At 35.7% G+C, this 14885-nt stretch overlaps 1 pseudogene; it reads left to right on the forward strand.

Moving 5' to 3' along the window:
* The first annotated feature begins 6853 nt into the window (after positions 1–6853).
* Positions 6854–7498, forward strand: LOC102405063 (annotated as a pseudogene).
* Positions 7499–14885: the final 7387 nt, after the last annotated feature.

A 14885-nucleotide genomic window follows, 5' to 3' on the forward strand; every position in this document is an offset into this window, starting at 1 on the left:
AGTTTTCCAGGTTGTTTCTTGCCAATCATCTCCATATTTGGTCCTGGAGTGTGCATGTATCTCAGCCAATATGAATTATAGCCGGCATCTTCTTCCTCCATTTGTCCTTCCCCTAGACTGAGGGCCTTCTCTGTGCATGTGTCAGGCTGGGAAATCCACACGAATGCACCCAGCCCAGGGCTCAATGCTCTCATTAGTATCCCATCTCAAAGAATTAGCATTTGCAGCTCTGCTGTCTATCTACTGTCTGGGGCCTATCTACTCCTTAGCTCAAAATGCTTATATCAACATATACAGCAAAAGCTTTTGCCAAATTTTAACATCCATATATGACAAAAATAAGAATAAGCTTGATGCAAAGCATCCACAACAAAAAAATATGTATAGCTAACATTATATTTAATAGCCAAAGAGTAAATGCTTAAATCTACAAAGAACAAGATAAGGATATCCACTCTCACCACTCATTCAACATAGCACTGGAAGTACCAGCAACAAAGGTCAAGTGTTTAGAATGTATAAAGAAGTCTCAAAACTCAATGATAGTAATAATAAAAACAAATAATCCAATTAGAAAATGGGCAGAAGAGACTTTTCATTAATGAGGACATACAGATGGCAAATAAACGTAAATTAAAACCACAATGAGATATTAGTTACCATAATGCCTAAAATAAAATAAGAGTGACAGCACCAAATACTGGTAAGGATTCATAGAAACTTGATCACTCATACACTGCTGATGAGAATGTAAAATGGTACAGTCACTTCGAAAAGTGTCTCAGTTTTTATAAAACTAAACATGCAACTACCATACTACTCAGAAATTGCATTCTTGGACATTTATCCTAGAGAAATGAACATGTATGTTCACAACAAAACCCGTATATAAATATTTTATATCAGCTTTATTAGTAGCAGCCTAAACACTGGAAATGACCCAGATGGTCAACTGGTGAACAGTTAAAGTAGCTGTGTAATATCTATACCATGAAAAATTACTCAGAAATTAAAAAAGAACTACTAATGCACACAACTTGGATAAATCTCCAGAGAAATATGCTGGGTGAAAAAAGCTAATCCTAAGAGGTAAGTTACTCTATAATTCCATTTATGTTAACATTCTTGAAATGACAAAATTATATATAAATAGAAAACAGAGCAGTTGTTGCTGGGATTTAGAAGATAGTTACTTGGAGCAAATTGGGTATGGCAGCAAAAGAACTCAGGGCTTCCCAGGTGATGCAGTGGTAAAGAATCTGCCTGCCAGTGCAGGAGAAGCAGGAGACGTGGGTTCGATTCCCGGGTCTGGATCTCCTGGAAGAGGAAATGGTAACCCACACCAGTATTCCTGGCAGTAAAAATCCCATGGACAGAGGAGCCTGGCAGGTATAGTCCATGGGATCGTGAAGAGTTGGGCATGACAGCCCAGCACAGCACATAAAAGAACAACAAACAGGATCCCTGTAGCTATGGAAATGTTCTGCATCTTGACTGTATCAATATAAATATCTTGGTTGTCATATTGTATCATAATTTTTTTCAAATGTTACCATGAGGGAAACTAGGTAAAGAATACATGAGATATTTCTATATTATTCCTTACAACTTACATGTGAATCTACAGAACCGGTGTCTCCTGCATTGCAGGCAGATTCTTTACCAACTGAGCTATCAGGGAAGCCTAATCTAAAACTAAAAAGTATTAGTTTTGCCAAATATCAAAATGAATCCACCACAGGTATACATGTGTGTAAAGTTTAAAAATAAAATAAAATTAAAAAAAAAAGACTGTAAAATAAATAAATAAATAAACAGGTTTATTGAGATAGAAAAAAAAAAACAAAAACTAAAAAGTGTCAATAAACAATAAATCCCTAACTCTCTCCTTCCCTTCCCTGGACACTCAGTCCACCACCAAAAGTTTCTTCCTTCAAGTGAAACAAAAAAGTCATTCCCACTATATTAAAAAGAAAAAAGCAATTGCAACACATAAATGATTATAAACGGTTGCATTGTATGGGGGAATAAAAAGAATCAGATGACACCAAATAATGCATAATCTGATAAAATGTTTCTTCATCTTATATAAAGATGTGATCACTTTTGATAAATAGAAAAATCATATATTTTCTCTATAAGACTATAGGAAATTTCAAAATAAATGATAATCATTAAACCGTTCAAAACAGTAAAAAAAAAAAAAAAAAATCCGATTATGTGTTTTCATTCTTACTCCCAGGGACTGAATGCACCTAATTCATAAAACACCAATGTATTAATAGAAGGAACACAGCCTTAATCTGAGAAAGGCTGTGTTTGACTCTATGCATCCCGGTCTCTGCTGATTTCTGGGGACTTACAATTGAATGTTGTGACTGAGAAGAAAGCCCAAAGAAAGTAAACATGTTTCACTCTTTAAAGTTGAGGTTTAACTATACTTGGTTTGTTTAACATCATCAGTAAAGAAAAGAACAAAAGCACACAAGAAGAGAAAGCGGTGATGGGACACATGTAACCTGAGAACTGGTGCCAGGCAGGGGGCATAAAGAGAATGAAACATATAAACAGATTGTTGTTTCTTTCCTGCTGCCTCTTCCATTTACAAAAATCTCTATCTACATCCCTACCTCCAGGATCCACTTCTCACCACCTTCATCACTACTATTCTGGGACACATCACCAAATGATGCTCAGTTGTCTCAACAAACTTCTCCACTTCTATAAGCAATACCTACACAACAGCCAGGGGCCCCATTAAACCAGATAGTGTTATTTCTCTGCTCAAAACTGAATGGCTCTCACTTGTCTCGAGGAAAAGCTGAAATCCCATAATTGTCTACCAGGCCCCACAGGCCAAGCCCCACACTCATGCGACTTGTGCAGCTCTGGCTATTGCACAGGCTTCCTCAGAGGAGGAGGCCAGGTCTGAGGAGCCCGGAGGCAGCATCTCACCTTCCGGTCCTCAGCTCTGTCCTCACCGCAGGGACACCAAGTGGACCTCAGGCCTACCTCCAACCCCTCCAGTCTCTTTCCTCCACAACTTCCGGGTCTCACTCACTTCAACAGCAGCACTAGGTCGGCAGGGAAGGAGACTCCCCAGGTCCTGGAAGTGGAGGCGGGAACTCAGGGAGCCCCCAGGTACTAGGATGGAGGTCAAAGGTGATGGGGCCCCAGGGCTGCACCTGTGCTTCTCCTGGTTCTGGCCCATCCAGGGAGTGAGGCGAGAGCGGAGGCTGGCTAGCAACCATGGAGGGCAGAGCCCCCAGGCCCATGCAGCCTCTCCGCAGAGCTCTCATGCTCTGGTCATCCCTCCCACACTGGGTTAGTGTCCCCGCTTACCATGTCTGTCGCCTCCTACCCCGCTGCCCACCGTATTTACTTCAATTTGCCTGTGGTTCAATTCCTTACTGCCTTGAGGTGTTACCTAGATGACCTGTTCTTGAAGATGCATCATCTGATCAGGATATTTCATTATACAACCCTTATCCCCAGCTTTGTGATCTATGCTATTTTATTTACTTTTTTCTTTGTTCAACGCACTACTCACATTCTAAGATAGGTATTTTTACTCTTTTGTTTTCCTTGCTGCTGCTGCTAGAAGTCAACTTCCTCACGGCAAGAAAAAAAATATTCTTTAACCATACCAGCTTCAGCTTTTTAGGTCACAGCAAGGACTTTGTCTCCTACTTCAGATCTGGCACTTTTCTTCATGCTCACAGTCACTATCTAGATCCAAGCAAACATCCTTCTCTTGAATTGCCACCAGCAGAAGGTTACTTCTGCTGCATACTATTCAATGTATATCCCTTACGTGCATTTAGAGGGTTTTCTAAAATTCACATGTGACTATGTTACTCCCCAGTCTGAAACCATTTAATGTTTACTCATTGCGTTTAGGATTATGTAGTATTTGAATGAGAAAGCTCATTTGACATAGAATGATGGAGCATCCTTACAGACAGCTCATCTTGGAGATCAGAGAATTATTCCCATTATAGTGAGACTTCTGAATATGGCCTTAGAGAGGGAGTGGGTGTGACTTATTGAGAGCAATGTGCCTGACTTTATGTGTCACCCTAGATTCAGCCCTTCAGATGAACCTCTCTAGAAGTCATGCTTTCCCAATTTAGACACACTTAGACAGTCAATGGGATTCTCTCAGGATTTTCTGATTGGCCAATAGTTAAAAAATACTGAGAAAACTGGAAGTTTATAAGCATGAAAGGAAGACTGTGAGGATTAGGGGAGAAGTGAAACAAGGCAGTATGAGAGCAATTGTTTAGAGAGACTTATAACATTCCTGGGTATTGAGCAGAGAATGTATCTTCTGATGGCAGGAGGGGAGATGGTGAGGTTTGTATTGATCAGTAGCCTGATCTCCAGGTGCTGAGGTCAGGGATTTGAGACCATGTAGAATCACTGGCACATAAAAAGATAAAGCTAGATGATATCTCAGTAAAATCTTAATATATTACTTAGTAAAATCTTAGTGTATACTTAGTAATATCTTTATAGCTCTTTCATTCTAGGCTAATTCTGTTAATGTTTACCTAATTTAAACAAAACTAATGCAATTATGTAAAGTTTAAAAATAAAATAAAATTTAAAAAAAAATAAAAAAAAAATAAAACACCTCTATCACAAGATGGAATGTGACTAAGAGTGTTGTATCATTATGCAAATAATGTCATAGTCTTGTTAATTTGATAGACTAATTTCTATCAAATCATGGATCATATCTGTCTTATTTTTTATTCTTGGTTCCTAGAGCAATGCTTGGGAACATGCTTTTTTGAATAAATGAATCACATTTTTTAGCCTTATATTGTTTTTGTTTCATATAATATTGCCATTATATGCATAAAAGTTTATGAAAATGTTTACCTGAATAAGAATATTGCAATATTATTATTTATAATATCCTGTGAAAAATAACTTATGAAGGACACTTTGAAAGATGTTTGTTCATGGTGGATTATCTTGAAGTTAGAAAAGGAATGTCCTATTAGGATGTTTTTTAACTTAGGTTATATAATAGGTTGTAGGTCGGTAGTATTGTGCAATAAGGTAGTCCTTATTCATCTCAAGAAAATAGTAAAGCCTGTGGCATGAGATTCAGAAGAAAAGTTTATATTTGAGGATAACTGAAATAGCCACATTTGGATAGTTGAATAGTATATTTTCAAGGATACAAAAAGATTTTTCAGTTTAAGTTTAATACTAAATTTTGGAACTTAAGTCATTCATTACCTACTTATTGAGGACTTACATTTTACAGGATGTGGAGTCAAAACAAAGTCCCTATCAATACATTCACACACACACACACACACATTACCCTCTGCATATGCCTACTGTACATATACACATACCTATATGATTGTTTTATCTATTCACATATACCTGTATACATGTTACATATATACACAACATACCTACTACTTATATTGTACAATATATATATTTTCTGAGACTTAAGAGAGTATCAAAATTAAAACTGGTGACTAAAACCATTGTGAATGAGAAAGTAAATTTATAATTTTAATAAAATATAACCGTGATAAGAAAAGTCTGTAATTTCATGAAATGACATTGTCTAAGAAATGACAGCTTTATTATGTAAGTTTCTTCAGAATTATATCTTAGATATATGGAAGCTTTCATAGTGAAGTATGTGCTCAATTTTTAATTTGTACTTTGTCATAACTTTAATTGTATCTCCCAAGAATTTTCTGTTATCTCTGAAGGATTCACCTTGCTAAAATGATTATTCAACTTTAAAAGTCTTCTATTTTCAAAATGTTTTGAAAGAAAAACCATGTTAACAAATTATTTAACCTATTTTAAAAAAATGGCACTGCGTAAATGTTGTACAAGACCTTCTTTGTGCTTCCTGGAAACCTCTCTTTATAAGACACATTGACTCTTTCAGGCAATCAAGGTGCTGTTTAGTAAATGGCTTCACAGAGCATCGATTTCCATGAAAACAAGTGCTGGATGTTCTTTATCAGCCATTCTCAAAAGTATTTTTCTTTTAAAGGCAAGAACAAATTGAATAAATGAAATATTTATCTTTCCCTTGCAAAGTCTGACAGACTTATATTCTAAGAGTATTTGTATTCTAAATCTTGGGTTTTACTTAATGTATATGCCTCGGAAGAGCATGTGTTTTCAACCACGTGCAGAAAAGCTGACCCTGAAATTGTGTGTGCTATCTCATAATTTTTATGGATGGTTATCATAGGATTTTTGTACTGGACAAAGATCAGTTTAAAGCAAGTAGAGGTAAATGCAATTAAATACAGCTTGTTATTAAGTGGTATCCACTTTACGTCAAATCTTGTCCTCCAAAATATTTAAAGTACGTAACTATAAAAACTTGATAAGCTGTTCACCTGAAGAGAAAGCAATCATATTATATACGGATTAATAAATGCAAGAAACAAGAAAGTGTGAAGTAGAATGAAAAGTCAGGAGTCAGGGAGAGAGAAGAAAGACAGCAATGGTAGGCAGGAAGCAAAATATTATGCAAAACAGATAAAGAATAAAAGAATTTCAACAAAATGATGCATTGTTACTCCTTAGTTGTCTGGTCTCTTTTCCCCAGTTTTAAAAACATAAATATTTGTGATCACATTAAAATTTTAAAATTCTACATCACTGTTCTTACATATATATTAATAAGACCCCTTCTCTCCTTATTTCTTCCTTACCACCAGTTTTGCCAGCCAGGAAATACTCTTAGAAAACTACTTCTGTGTGGATAGATGGAGAGAAGGAAGAGAGAGAAGGAGGAATAGTGTATATATATATATATATATATATATATATATATATATACACATGTATATATGAACCATGCACCCATGTGGCTCCGAAGGACAGGCTGAACATGGGGTCTATGCCTTTAGTCAAAGCTTTAGATGGAAGATCTCAGGTTTCAATGCCACGTGTTGACAAATGTTTGATGCTCCACCAGCTTTATCAAAAGCTGCCAGAAAGACTTTGGGAACTGTCAACAGAGCTACAGAAAAATTGGTTAAGATGAATGGACCGCTCAGACAGAAACAGACAACTTTCTTTACCAAAAAGATTGCTGAGAAGACTGTTAAAGCAAAAAGTTATGTTCCTGCCTCAGATGACACCTATTCGGAAATAGAAAAATTCTTTCCCTTCAATCCACTAGATTTTGAGAATTTTAACCTGCCTGAGGAGCACCAGATCGCACACCTCCCCTTGAATGGAGTGCCTCTCATGATCCTTGATGAGGAGAGGGAGCTTGAACAGCTGTTACACGTGGGCCCCTTTTCGCCTCTGAAGATGTCTCCTCCTCTGTGGGAGTCTAATCTGTTGCAGTCTCTCTCAAGCATTCTGTCGACTCTGGATGTTGAATTGCCACCTGTTTGCTATGACTTAGATATTTAAATTTCTTAGCACTTTACATTTTGGGTATGTATTAATAATTTGTATTAATAAAGCAATTCTTTGGTTAACAGACTCTTCCTAAAAAAGAAAAAAAAAAAAAAGGCTTATTAGGCTTCCCTGGTAGGAATATACATATTTTTTGTGAAAGTTGCTCAATCGTGTCTGACTCTGTGTGACCCCTATATACTTCATGGGGTATATAGTCCATGTCTGTATATATACATATACATATATATATATATATATATATGTATGTATACACACACACACACACACACACACACACTCACACAGAGCTTTCCTGGTGGCTCAGACAGTAAAGAATTTGCCTGCAATGCAGGAGGCCCAGGTTCAATCTCTGGGTCAGAAATATCCCCTAGAGAAGGGAATGGCTAGCCACTCCAGTATTCTTGCCTGGAGAATTCCATGGACAGAGGAGCCTGGCAGGCTGCAGTCCATGGGGTTGCAAAGAGTTACACATGACTGAGTGACTGAACCACTAGCACCAGCGAAATTATAAAGTCCTTTTTGGTTTTTGTTCATGTTTTGTTTCAAGATATTAAATTGCTTCTAAAGTGCTTGAAGCTTTTTCTTTGTTTTTGACCAAAGTTCATAACCTTAATACCTTTATACCTAGGAAGGTGACATTGGAAGTGCCAATGCCATATTTTTATTTCCTTTCACTCCATTACCTGATGTAATGAACCAAAGTAGGAGATCTTTAGCCTTTTATAGTATTTATTCTTTTTTGAATTCTTGATTAGGATGTTGTCAGTACATACCCCAATATTTGGATTCTGGAAAGCAGAAGTCCATAAAACTGTGGACATTTCACCGAGTAATAGAAACTAAAGCTGAAAGAATTTTGCTTGAAAAACTGAGTAGAAAAATAATCATAATCAGGACTGGAGAAACAAAAACCCTGTTTTTCAAATGTGCAAATTCTAGTAATCACGTCATAAAGTTGTTAAACATACAGATTTGATAGGTCCTAAAATCTATGTGTGGACCCTGAACAGGCCTTTTTATGACCACATACATCTGGTGAATACTGAAACAGTATTAATGTTCAGTTAGTTTGATGTAGGCATGTTTGTAAAAGTCTTCACGACTGAATCTGGAAGGAGTTCATGACCCTGGTTACTATATATGGGTGAGTCTTAGATTCTTATTCACAGTATTTCTACAATTCCTATAAACTTTTGAAATGCAGCTTTTTAAGAGGAAATTTACATGTGGTAAAATGTACCCATTTTAAGTAAACATTTGAGTAAGTTTTGTCTATACAGTTACAGTGATGAAATACTTGATACATATTAATGATGTGAGGAAATATCTTTTACTCTTTGCCAATTGAAATTAATTTTCCCATTGATTTTTATTGAACCTAGATAGCAGAAAGCCTCAGAGAATGGGTTGGGACATCTGCTTTTATCAACTATCTTCTGATAGCTTGGCTATTGTGATAGTATGAATGTCTTCAGATCTGATTGCTTACATCTTTCTGTAAGCAAATTAATTTTCATGATACTCTTACATGGCCTTCTTTAAGTCTTCATTTGAAGTTCCACACTTGAAGACATTATCCTTTAAGGCATAACATCTAATAACTACATTTGAGTTTTGTCTATTAAAAAAAAATGACAGTCCCAACAGTTTTGACAAAGGAAATAAAGAATGCTGTGGAAAGCATCTTTATAAGTCATAATCAGAATGCTTTTTATCTCACTTTTAGGCATGTTTGATGAAACCACAGAATGCCATGTATATTGCCTCGTTATTTCTGTAAATTATGTAACTCCTGCACTTTACAGTTATTTAGGATATTCAAGACATACTTATTCTAGAAGTTGTGGACTGAATATGTGATAGAGGGTAAACACTATGAAGCATCATAAAATTCAGATCTTTACCCAGCAAGCCTATACAAAATCAAAACACAATGCTAACAACCCTTTAATTTATGGCTTTATTTCATTTATATTTGCATAAAAATGAAAGTAAATTTGATAATGCCCTTGATTCAATAAATACATGTTCTTGATCTGTGTTTTATCATTAATTATCGCATAGGTTCAGTGATTAAAAACATGTTCTAACTCAGTGACCAAGAATACTCAGAGATCTTGAAATGTTTTTTTCAAATACTTGTTTCTAAATTCTGAGTAGAGCTTGGAAGTAAGGAATGTATTATGGTTATTTACCTGGTCCTTAAACAAGCATCTATTAACCACCTTGTAGTGCTGTTTATTTCATTTCATAGTCTTTTACTTAAAACATCTTCTACCTGAATGGAAAGAATTCCTTCTGTAGCTCACTATATTGTACTATATGGGCTTCCCTAGTGGCTCAGTTGGTAAAGAATTTGCCTGTAATGCAGGGAGACCCAGGTTCAGCCCTTGGGTGAGGAAGATCCCCTGGAGAAGAAAATGGCAACCCATTCCAGTATTCTTGCCTGGAAAATCCCATGGATAGAGGAACCTGTAGGGCTATAGTCCATGGGATTGCAAAGAGTCAGACATGACAGAACAACTAATGAATTAAAAAAAAGAAAAATAGTGTACTAAGACTTTTTTCTACTCTTATCTTTAATAATAATATTCCATTATATTTTTTTGTGTATCAACTCAGCTTTCAAACTTTTATTTTAGCAATTATGGGTATATGGTACTGTCATCTACTCCCTTTAGTTTTCTCTTTATTCAAATGAGTTTCCATAATTTGACATTGATTTCTGACTGATGTTTATGTATGTGAAAATATGTCTTTTAGATAGTAAGGATGAAGTGTAACTCATCCTGATAAAATAAATTTACTAATTGAATGTGATGGTAGTGGGAAAAATGTCATAACCAAAGGAAACATTTAAACAACAAAACTATTTGATAGCCTTAAATTTGACTTTGGCATTGGGTACGTTTTACATTGATGCTCTAAATATGAGTTCTTCAAGATAACCGTTTGTATTAATTAGTATACAGTTTCTTAGCCAGATTGACTGTGAATTGTCAGGGTTCTACAGCCAGAATCATGTTTATTATATAGCATTTGTTGTACTGTTTTAATTTGAGAAAAGCAAATATTAGAATTATTTCAAATATCCCAAAACAAGTTGAATTTAAAGAATGTGTAGAAAGGGACATATGCTGTTAGCCAAAGCTAAAATATATTCAAGTTATTAATACTAATTTACAGCCTGTGTTGTGCCATTTATGTTTAGTTATCCTGAAGATTACCTCCAAATCCTTCTCTCTCACAAAAACCCAATACAAAAATAAATCCTGCATATTTTGATTTTCAAATTATTTTGCTAAATAATATTTCTTTTCAAAGAGATAGAAAATATGTCATTAAAAATTAATGATATGGTGTTTCAAGCTTTCACTGCTTTTAAGGCAGTTAAATGTTAATAAGAAACTCTGAAGTCAATATATTGTAAATCCCCAAAGTATGTAAGAATCTTCTTAGTTATATAATTAGAGTTGTACTATTCATGCTAATCTAGAGCAATTTAAGAAAATTTATGTGTGTCCTTATCTTTTTATATTGCTATCAAGGACATTTTGTTTGAAAATATGATCTACAATGTTATGAATTTGTTGTTGTTTAGTCGCTAAGTTGTGTCTGACTCTTTTGTGAGCCCACGGACTGTAGCCCACTAGGTTCTCTTATGGGATTTCCCAGGCAGCAATACTGGAGTGGGTTGGCATTTCCTCCTCCAGGGGATGGTCCTGACCCAGGAATCAAGCCTGGGTTTTCTGCTTGGCGGGCAGATTCTTTACCAGTGAGCCACCTGGGTAGCCAATGTTGTGAATAGGTTAAATTTAATCAGACAACAGATGTAGACTTTTCTGTCTGTCACTATCTTACATCTCTGAATAAATCATTTAAACTTTCTGAGCCTCATTGTTTTTATTGGCACCACTAGTAGATAGATATTATCCTCGATATCAGTTGTGAAAATAAAGTGTAAATGGTTTAAGTCACTTTTCAAGGACCCAAAACCAAGAAATAACAAAGCAAACCCTTAGACTTAGGTTTGTAGCCTCAAAACCCCTGACTTGACTTACTAGGACTCACTGACTTTTATTAAAATAAGGTTTAAACAAAGATTAAAAGTCAGTATGTCCTAGTAAGTCAATGAGAGGTTTTGAGGCTACTATGACACACTGAATTTTATTAAAATAAGGTTTTTTAATCTTTGCTTTATACTTGAGGTAAACTGAGACAAAGAGGTTCAAGAACTTACCCAAGATTATATGGTCAGGAAATGTTAAAGCTGAGACTTGTATACAGAGCTGCTGCTACTAAGTCGCTTCAGTCATGTCTGACTCTGTGCGACCCCTGAGACGGCAGCCTACCAGGCTCCCCCGTCCCTGGGATTCTCCAGGCAAGAACACTGGAGTGGGTTGCCATTTCCTTCTCCAATGCATGAAAGTGAAAAGTGAAAGTGAAGTCGCTCAGTCATGTCCAACTCTGAGCGACGCCTACCAGGCTCCTCCGTCCATGGGATTTTCCAGGCAACAGTACTGGAGTAGGGTGCCATTGCCTTCTCCATATACAGAGCTACTAATTCTTATTCTAGTTCTTTCTTCTGGACCAAGCAGCCTTCCAAGATGAATGCCTCATAAAGTTCAGCAGGAGTAAAAAGGAAAAGACTCTAGAAATAATACCTGGTGTGTGCATATGGGTGGGTGTGTATAGTGCATATATGTAACATATGTAACATAAATATAAATATATATATGGTTTTCAGTAGAATGCTATTTTTTCAGATTGTAATATATGTTCATGCTGCATTTTATGCACACTATTTTGATTCTTGCTTTTCCCCCCTCTTATAAATCCTGACATATGAGTCCAATTTTAGAGAAAAGGTGAGGTAAAAATGCAACATATCATTTTTCTCCAGGTGACTACCCTCTTTTTCTAACACTGTTTATGGAATAATCTTTCATTTCTCCATAGATATGAAGCAAATATTAAGGTCTAGAATTTTTTAACAGTATTTTATAAACTGTTTAAAGAGCTATCTGCCCTCTGTTAACCAAATTACTAAGCACATATCAGAGACATACTGTAATAATTTCTAAGCCCTTGAGTTACCTTAGAATCACTGATTTGACCATATTCAGTTGTTCAGTTAAATATTTATTTTAGTGCAGTTTCCATAAGCAAGATTTAGGTAATGATTTAGGGTAAAGAGAACGGGTAGTCAGCAAAGGGAAGAGCTGTCTATGAAAAATCTTGAATGCTACAGTTTTGAATGTCACTGTGGTACACTTTTGGTCATTTATTTGGAAGAATTAACCATTAAAGTAAATATTATAGCTGCTATTTCGTATCCATGGCAAATAAATGGAGAAACAATGTAAACAGTGACAGACTTTATTTTCTTGGGTTCCAAAATCACTGCAGATGATGACTGCAGCCATGAAATTTAAAGACACTTGCTCCTTGGAAGAAAAGCTATGCCCTAGACAGCATATTAAAGAGCAGAGACATTATTTGCCTCTAGTCAAAGGCAAATAAGGTCCGTCTAGTCAAAGCTATGATTTTTCCAGTAGTCATGTATGGATGTGAGAGTTGGACTATAAAGAAAGCTGAGAGCTGAAGAATTGATTCTTTTGAACTGTGGTGTTGGAGAAGACTCTTGAAAGTCCTTGGACTGCAAGGGAATCCAACCAGTCAGTTCTAAGGGAAATCAGTCCTGAATACTCATTGGAAGGACTGATGTTGAAGCTGAAACTCCAATACTTGGGCCACCTGATGCAAATAACTAACACATTCAAAAAGACCCTGATCCTGGGAAAGATTGAAGGCAGGAGGAGAAGGGGATGACAGAGGATGAGATGGTCGGATGGCATCACCAACTCGATAGAAATGAGTTTGAGCAAGCTCCAGGAGTTGGTGATGGACAGGGGAGCCTGGCGTGCTGCAGTCCATGGGGTCTCCAAGAGTTGGACAGGACTGAGCGACTGAACTGAACTGATTTGGTATCACAGACTTATCTATATATGGATTATTTTAGAATTTCTGGAGATGGTTAAGGAGTCTTAGATACACTTAAGATTGTACAGACGCCCCTGGACATGCAACAATTTTTATCTTTTATGTGCATTTTTCATTATCTACTTAATTCAAAAAATTTTACCACCTTTCTGCATTTCCAGTCTCCATGGTTAAGAGAAAGACAAAGTATCCTTGGCAAAGTGCCTCATTGGAAACTATACACTGCTGCAAGACGTGATTCCTGCATGTACACTCTCAGTATCAAGTTAATATCCTTATAAATAAAAATGACCTGATGAACTCTGGGAATTCACCCTGGTGATTCAGTTAGTGCTGGAGCTTATTCATGACTATATTGGGCATGAAATTGTTATTTACTGTTTAAAATATATGATAGGCTAAACTCCAGATATTTATGCTTTCATGCAAAGAACAGGGACTTTGGAGATAGAAATCTATAGCTCTTTCACGGACTGTCATTGAACCTTGCCTTCCACACCTGTAACTCTAGAGCAGTGTTCATTTTTCAGGGGGAGGGGGTAAAATAAAATAATGAGATAAGAGTATAGCACAGTATTTTATACCAAGGCTTAGTATATGTGAACTCCCTTCATTTTCCCTTCTTTACTGGAAACTATTTTTATTCCATAATGCCACCTGTTTCACCTTACTTCAACAATTTGCTCCAATAACTCTTCCAGGATGTTATTATAATATTAAAGTGTTTTATCTTTGAGATCATTGTGTGTGGGAACTAGTTTTTAAATATAAATTCTTTTTTCCTTAACATCAAGATAACTGGAACACAACCTGAAATATTCAAAATATTTCAAGTAATGAATTTTATTTCAATCAATAAATTATTTTTTATAATAAGCAACCTAGATTTACATAACATTGTATATTTTCAGTTATTAAATGATTTTTGTGATCATATTTCTCTGTTTTAAATGCTATTTTTTCTGTGTTACATGACTTTTACTCATTTTCCTTTGCAGATTTATCTTCTTTTGGTAATTTTTCAAAAATTCTTTCTCTGTTAGTGGCCTTGAAAGAGAAATGTAGGCTCATGACATTTCAAAAGCAATTCACTTGGGCTTGTTGACACTAACTTGAACGTTGATGTTGTTGCAAGGGTAGGACAGATGTTCTTCAAACAAATAGCATGTACTCCCCCCGTTTATTGCACAAAGTGACCAACAGAATACTCAAAATATAATCTAATCTGATTTAATCTCAAACTCTTTATTTCTTGCTGATTGTAGGAAATAAATTTAGATGTTAACTACTATAATAAAACATATATAAAATGAGATTATTTAAATTTATACCTCCATACATCCAGCTTTATTTTTTGTTTCTTTTCTTTCATTTGTTTGTGTCCTACAGCTGACCTTGAAACCAAGAAAATTATGATTTAAGGAAGTAAATACAATATTTTTGGA

This window comes from Bubalus bubalis, chromosome 1 (genome assembly GCF_019923935.1).
Source record: "Bubalus bubalis isolate 160015118507 breed Murrah chromosome 1, NDDB_SH_1, whole genome shotgun sequence".
Classification (NCBI taxonomy): Eukaryota; Metazoa; Chordata; class Mammalia; order Artiodactyla; family Bovidae; genus Bubalus; species Bubalus bubalis.